This window comes from Oncorhynchus nerka, linkage group LG17, assembly GCF_034236695.1.
Source record: "Oncorhynchus nerka isolate Pitt River linkage group LG17, Oner_Uvic_2.0, whole genome shotgun sequence".
Taxonomy (NCBI): domain Eukaryota; kingdom Metazoa; phylum Chordata; class Actinopteri; order Salmoniformes; family Salmonidae; genus Oncorhynchus; species Oncorhynchus nerka.
The window spans coordinates 12,733,951-12,740,737 of NC_088412.1; positions in this window are offsets into that span (position 1 = coordinate 12,733,951).

Below are 6,787 nucleotides of genomic sequence, written 5' to 3' on the forward strand. Positions count from 1 at the left end.
TCTGGTTGAGTAGTTACGCAACTTCATTATTATCAACGAGGCGGACGGGCGGAAAACGAATGTCCGTAGTTTTAATTAACGGGTAGGCTTGCCTTTCACTTTCCACTGAATGTGTAAAGTGATGCCGGAGCGTCAGAGTACAGGGGTCTATGGGGGGGAGTAGTATTACACAGCTCAATAGAAGAGATGCTCGGAGTCCAAGGGGCTGCAGGGAAGGAAAGGATTGTTTTTCCATTGTTATATATCACGCGAAGGCCAGAGGACAGAGGAGGCTCGTCAATCTGTTACTATGTTTGTCATAGTAACAAGGACCTATACACTGAGAGGACAAAACATTAGGAACACCTGCTCTTTCCAATGACATAGACTGACCAGGTGAATCCAGGTGAAAGCTATGATCCCTTATTGATGTCACTTGTTAAGGCCACTTCAATCAGTGTAGATGAAGGGAAGGTGACATGTTGAAGAATGATTTTTAAGCCTTGAGATAATTGAGACATGGATTGTGTGTGTGTGCCATTCAGAGGGTGAAGGGGCAAGTCAAAACATTGAAGTCCCTTTGAACGTGGTATGGTAGTAGGTGCCAGGCGCACAGGTTTGTGTCAAGAACTGCAACGCTGCTGGGATTTTCACGCTCAACAGTTTCCCGTGTGTATCAAGAATGGTCCACCACCCAAAGGACATCCTGCCAACTTTCAACACCTTGTAGAGTCCACGCTCCGATGAATTGAGGCTGTTCTGAGGGCAAAAGGTGATACAACTCAATATTAGGAAGGTGTTCCTAATGTTTTGTATACTGGGTGTACGTACTGTGTTCATGTGCGCACGCCCCCCACTTTTCCCTTTCACAGGTTCAGACATAGACTACGATCCAGGCTACCTACTGTGTGTATTTGTGTGTTTGTGTGAGAAGGAAAAGTCATGACCAGCCAAGTCTGCTCCGTAAAGGTCAGAGGTGAGGGGAACACAGGCCACATTCCTGACCCAGCCGCTTTCCTCCCTCTACCCGGCATATTGACACCACCCGTCACCGTGGTAACCGTACAAATGTCAGGACACTAAGAAGGGGAGGGGAAGGTACCACAGTTGAGTACGGTGAAAAAGAATCAGAAAACCCGTACTAGCGTACTACATATTTAACCATATACTCAGTCCAGCGTTTGATCTAGTAGAATTCACTCACCTTTTCCGACTTTTACACTCCGTATCAAACTGAATTCAATGCAATCAGAGTATTTCACATACTATAAAATGTTTTTTAATGTTTTTTTTAATACTATTTATTACGCTAGTCTGAGTATTTGGACACGGACAGTGAGTGTGTGTACATACAGTGTGTTGTGTGTACATACAGTGTGTTGTGTGTACATACAGTGTGTTGTGTACATACAGTGTGTTGTGTACATACAGTGTGTTGTGTGTACATACAGTGTGTTGTGTACATTACATTTAACATTACATTTAAGTCATTTAGCAGACGCTCTTATCCAGAGCGACTTACAAATTGGTGCTTTCACCTTATGACATCCAGTGGAACAGCCACTTTACAATAGTGCATCTAGGTCTTTTAAGGGGGTGGGTGAGAAGGATTACTTTAGCCTATCCTAGGTATTCCTTAAAGAGGTGGGGTTTCAGGTGTCTCCGGAAGGTGGTGATTGACTCCGCTGTCCTGGCGTCGTGAGGGAGTTTGTTCCACCATTGGGGGGCCAGAGCAGCGAACAGTTTTGACTGGGCTGCGCGGGAACTGTACTTCCTCAGTGGTAGGGAGGCGAGCAGGCCAGAGGTGGATGAACGCAGTGCCCTTGTTTGGGTGTAGGGCCTGATCAGAGCCTGGAGGTACTGAGGTGCCGTTCCCCTCACAGCTCCGTAGGCAAGCACCATGGTCTTGTAGCGGATGCGAGCTTCAACTGGAAGCCAGTGGAGAGAGCGGAGGAGCGGGGTGACGTGAGAGAACTTGGGAAGGTTGAACACCAGACGGGCTGCGGCGTTCTGGATGAGTTGTAGGGGTTTAATGGCACAGGCAGGGAGCCCAGCCAACAGCGAGTTGCAGTAATCCAGACGGGAGATGACAAGTGCCTGGATTAGGACCTGCGCCGCTTCCTGTGTGAGGCAGGGTCGTACTCTGCGGATGTTGTAGAGCATGAACCTATAGGAACGGGCCACCGCCTTGATGTTAGTTGAGAACGACAGGGTGTTGTCCAGGATCATGCCAAGGTTCTTAGCGCTCTGGGAGGAGGACACGATGGAGTTGTCAACCGTGATGGCGAGATCATGGAACGGGCAGTCCTTCCCCGGGAGGAAGAGCAGCTCCGTCTTGCCGAGGTTCAGCTTGAGGTGGTGATCCGTCATCCACACTGATATGTCTGCCAGACATGCAGAGATGCGATTCGCCACCTGGTCATCAGAGGGGGAAAAGAAGATTAATTGTGTGTCGTCTGCATAGCAATGATAGGAGAGACCATGTGAGGTTATGACAGAGCCAAGTGACTTGGTGTATAGCGAGAATAGGAGAGGGCCTAGAACAGAGCCCTGGGGGACACCAGTGGTGAGAGCGCGTGGTGAGGAGACAGATTCTCGCCACGCCACCTGGTAGGAGCGACCTGTCAGGTAGGACGCAATCCAAGCATGGGCCGCGCCGGAGATGCCCAACTCGGAGAGGGTGGAGAGGAGGATCTGATGGTTCACAGTATCGAAGGCAGCCGATAGGTCTAGAAGGATGAGAGCAGAGGAGAGAGAGTTAGCTTTAGCAGTGCGGAGTGCCTCCGTGATACAGAGAAGAGCAGTCTCAGTTGAATGACTAGTCTTGAAACCTGACTGATTTGGATCAAGAAGGTCATTCTGAGAGAGATAGCGGGAGAGCTGGCCAAGGACGGCACGTTCAAGAGTTTTGGAGAGAAAAGAAAGAAGGGATACTGGTCTGTAGTTGTTGACATCGGAGGGATCGAGTGTAGGTTTTTTCAGAAGGGGTGCAACTCTCGCTCTCTTGAAGACGGGAGGGACGTAGCCAGCGGTCAGGGATGAGTTGATGAGCGAGGTGAGGTAAGGGAGAAGGTCACCGGAGATGGTCTGGAGAAGAGAGGAGGGGATAGGGTCAAGCGGGCAGGTTGTTGGGCGGCTGGCCGTCACAAGACGCGAGATGTCATCTGGAGAGAGAGGGGAGAAAGAGGTCAGAGCACAGGGTAGGGCAGTGTGAGCAGAACCAGCGGTGTCGTTTGACTTAGCAAACGAGGATCGGATGTCGTCGACCTTCTTTTCAAAATGGTTGACGAAGTCATCTGCAGAGAGGGAGGAGGGGGGGGGGGAGGAGGATTCAAGAGGGAGGAGAAGGTGGCAAAGAGCTTCCTAGGGTTAGAGGCAGATGCTTGGAATTTAGAGTGGTAGAAAGTGGCTTTAGCAGCAGAGACAGAGGAGGAAAATGTAGAGAGGAGGGAGTGAAAGGATGCCAGGTCCGCAGGGAGGCGAGTTTTCCTCCATTTCCGCTCGGCTGCCCGGAGCCCTGTTCTGTGAGCTCGCAATGAGTCGTCGAGCCACGGAGCGGGAGGGGAGGACCGAGCCGGCCTGGAGGATAGGGGACATAGAGAGTCAAAGGTTGCAGAAAGGGAGGAGAGGAGGGTTGAGGAGGCAGAATCAGGAGATAGGTTGGAGAAGGTTTGAGCAGAGGGAAGAGATGATAGGATGGAAGAGGAGAGAGTAGCGGGGGAGAGAGAGCGAAGGTTGGGACGGCGCGATACCATCCGAGTAGGGGCAGTGTGGGAAGTGTTGGATGAGAGTGAGAGGGAAAAGGATACAAGGTAGTGGTCGGAGACTTGGAGGGGAGTTGCAATGAGGTTAGTGGAAGAACAGCATCTAGTAAAGATGAGGTCGAGCGTATTGCCTGCCTTGTGAGTAGGGGGGGAAGGTGAGAGGGTGAGGTCAAAAGAGGAGAGGAGTGGAAAGAAGGAGGCAGAGAGGAATGAGTCAAAGGTAGACGTGGGGAGGTTAACCTCTTACCTCTACCTGGGACGCTTGCGTCCCAACTAGAGCTCTGGAAATGCAAATGCGCTACGCTAAATGCTAATAGTATTAGTTAAAACTCAAAAGTTCATTAAAATACACATGCAGGGTATCAAATTAAAGCTACACTCGTTGTGAATCCAGGCAACAAGTCAGATTTTTAAAATGCTTTTCGGCGACAGCATGAGAAGCTATTATCTGATAGCATGCACCAATACACTACAACAGAAAAGCACAGCAGGGGACGTAAACAAAATAATTAGCATTTCGGCGTTACACAAACCGCACAATAAAATAGAAAACAGTCATTACCTTTCACCATCTTCTTTGTTGGCACTCCTAGATGTCCCATAAACACTATTGGGTCTTTATTTCGATTAAATCGGGCCATATAAAGCCAAGATATCGTTATATGTAGACTGTGTGATAAACGAAAAAAACAGCGATTTCACAACGTAACGTCATTTTTTAAAATTCAAAAAGTAGACGATAAACTTTCACAAAACACTTCGAAATACGTTTGTAATGCTACTTTAGGTATTAGTAAACGTTAATAAGCGATAAAAAATCATCCGTAGGCGATGTAGATATCATTAGCTGTCGTCTTGGAAAAAATTTCAGGAGAGAGCTCTTCCGGAATGATCTGGGCGGAGACCGGAGGTAAGCGGTGCCCCTCTTTCGGTTCAACCAAGAATCAAAGATGATTAAATTCACAAGATACTCGACAACATGGGGATGCTGTGGGAGTTGAATGCTCGGTCTTATCTAATTCGGCTCACTGTTAACAATTGCGGTAATGGCGCAAGGATATTTATTTCCATTTTCTGTGATCAGGTTTTCCTGCGCTTTCCGATGTAACGCACGTTATGTAATAGCCACAGTCGTGATTTAACCAGTTTTAAAAACGTCCGAGGGTTTCCTATACACACATTCTAACCATATGAACGTACTATATTCCTGGCATGAGTAGCAGGGCGCTGAAATGTTGCGCGATTTTTAACAAAATGTTCAAAAAAGTAGAGGGTCGACTGAAGAGGTTAAAGTCGCCCAGAACTGTGAGAGGTGAGCCGTCCTCAGGAAAGGAGCTTATCAAGGCATCAAGCTCATTGATGAACTCTCCGAGGGAACCTGGAGGGCGATAAATGATAAGGATGTTAAGCTTGAAAGGGCTGGTAACTGTGACAGCATGGAATTCAAAGGAGGCGATAGACAGATGGGTAAGGGGAGAAAGAGAGAATGACCACTTGGGAGAGATGAGGATCCCGGTGCCACCACCCCGCTGACCAGAAGCTCTCGGGGTGTGCGAGAGCACGTGGGCGGACGAAGAGAGAGCAGTAGGAGTAGCGGTGTTGTCTGTGGTGATCCATGTTTCCGTCAGTGCCAAGAAGTCGAGGGACTGGAGGGAGGCATAGGCTGAGATGAACTCTGCCTTGTTGGCCGCAGATCGGCAGTTCCAGAGGCTACCGGAGACCTGGAACTCCACGTGGGTCGTGCGCGCTGGGACCACCAGATTAGGGTGGCCGCGGCCATGCGGTGTGGAGCGTTTGTATGGTCTGTGCAGAGAGGAGAGAACAGGGATAGACAGACACATAGTTGACAGGCTAGAGAAGAGGCTACGCTAATGCAGAAGAGATTGGAATGACAAGTGGACTACACGTCTCGAATGTTCAGAAAGTTAAGCTTACGTAGCAAGAATCTAATTGACTAAAATGATTAAAATGATACAGTACTGCTGAGGTAGGCTAGCTGCGTTGTTGACACTACCCTAATCAAGTCGTTCCGTTGAGTGTGAAGTTTCTACAATGCTGCTATTCGGGGGCTAGCTGGCTAGCTAGCAGTGTTGGTTACGTTACGTTGCGTTAGGAGAACGACAATAGCTGGCTAGCTAACCTAGAGAATCGCTCTAGACTACACAATTATCTTTGAAACAAAGACGGCTATGTAGCTAGCTATGTAGCTAGCTACGATCAAACAAATCACACCGTTGGGACTGTAATGAAATGAAATGAAAATGTGATACTACCTGTGGAGCGAAGCGGAATGCGACCGGAATGCGAAAGTTCTATTCAGTAGACGTTGGCTGGCTGTTGGCTAGCTAGGAGTGTCTCCTACGTTAAGGACGACAAAATAGCTGGCTAGCTAACCTCGGTAAATTAAGATAATCACTCTAAGACTACACACTCTAAACTACACAATTATCTTGGATACGAAGACAGCAAAGACAACTATGTAGCTAGCTAATACTACACTAATCAAGTCGTTCAGTTGAGTGTGATAGTTACTACAGTGCTACGGTAGCCGGTGAATGTATGCTAGCTGGCTAGCTGCTAGGCAGATAGGAGGACGACGAAATACGATAATAACGCAATTATCACTCTAAGACTCCACACTCTAAACTACACAATTATCTTGGATACGAAGACAGCAAAGACAACTATGTAGCTAGCTAACACTACACTAATCAAGTCGTTCAGTTGAGTGTGATAGTTACTACAGTGCTACGGTAGACGGTGAACGTGTTGGGCAGATAAGAGGACGACGAAATACGATAATTACGCAATTATCTTTGATACAACGACGGCTATGTAGCTAGCTAAGAAGAAATTGCTAAGATTAGACAAATCAGACCGTTGTGCTATAATGAAATGTAATGAAATGTAATGAAAAAGTTATACAACCTGCAGACCGAAGGAGACCGAAGCGCGGATGCGACCGGCTCGCTCCAACCCAGCGCCTTACATACAGTGTGTTGTGTACATACAGTGTGTTGTGTACATAGTGTGTTGTGTACATA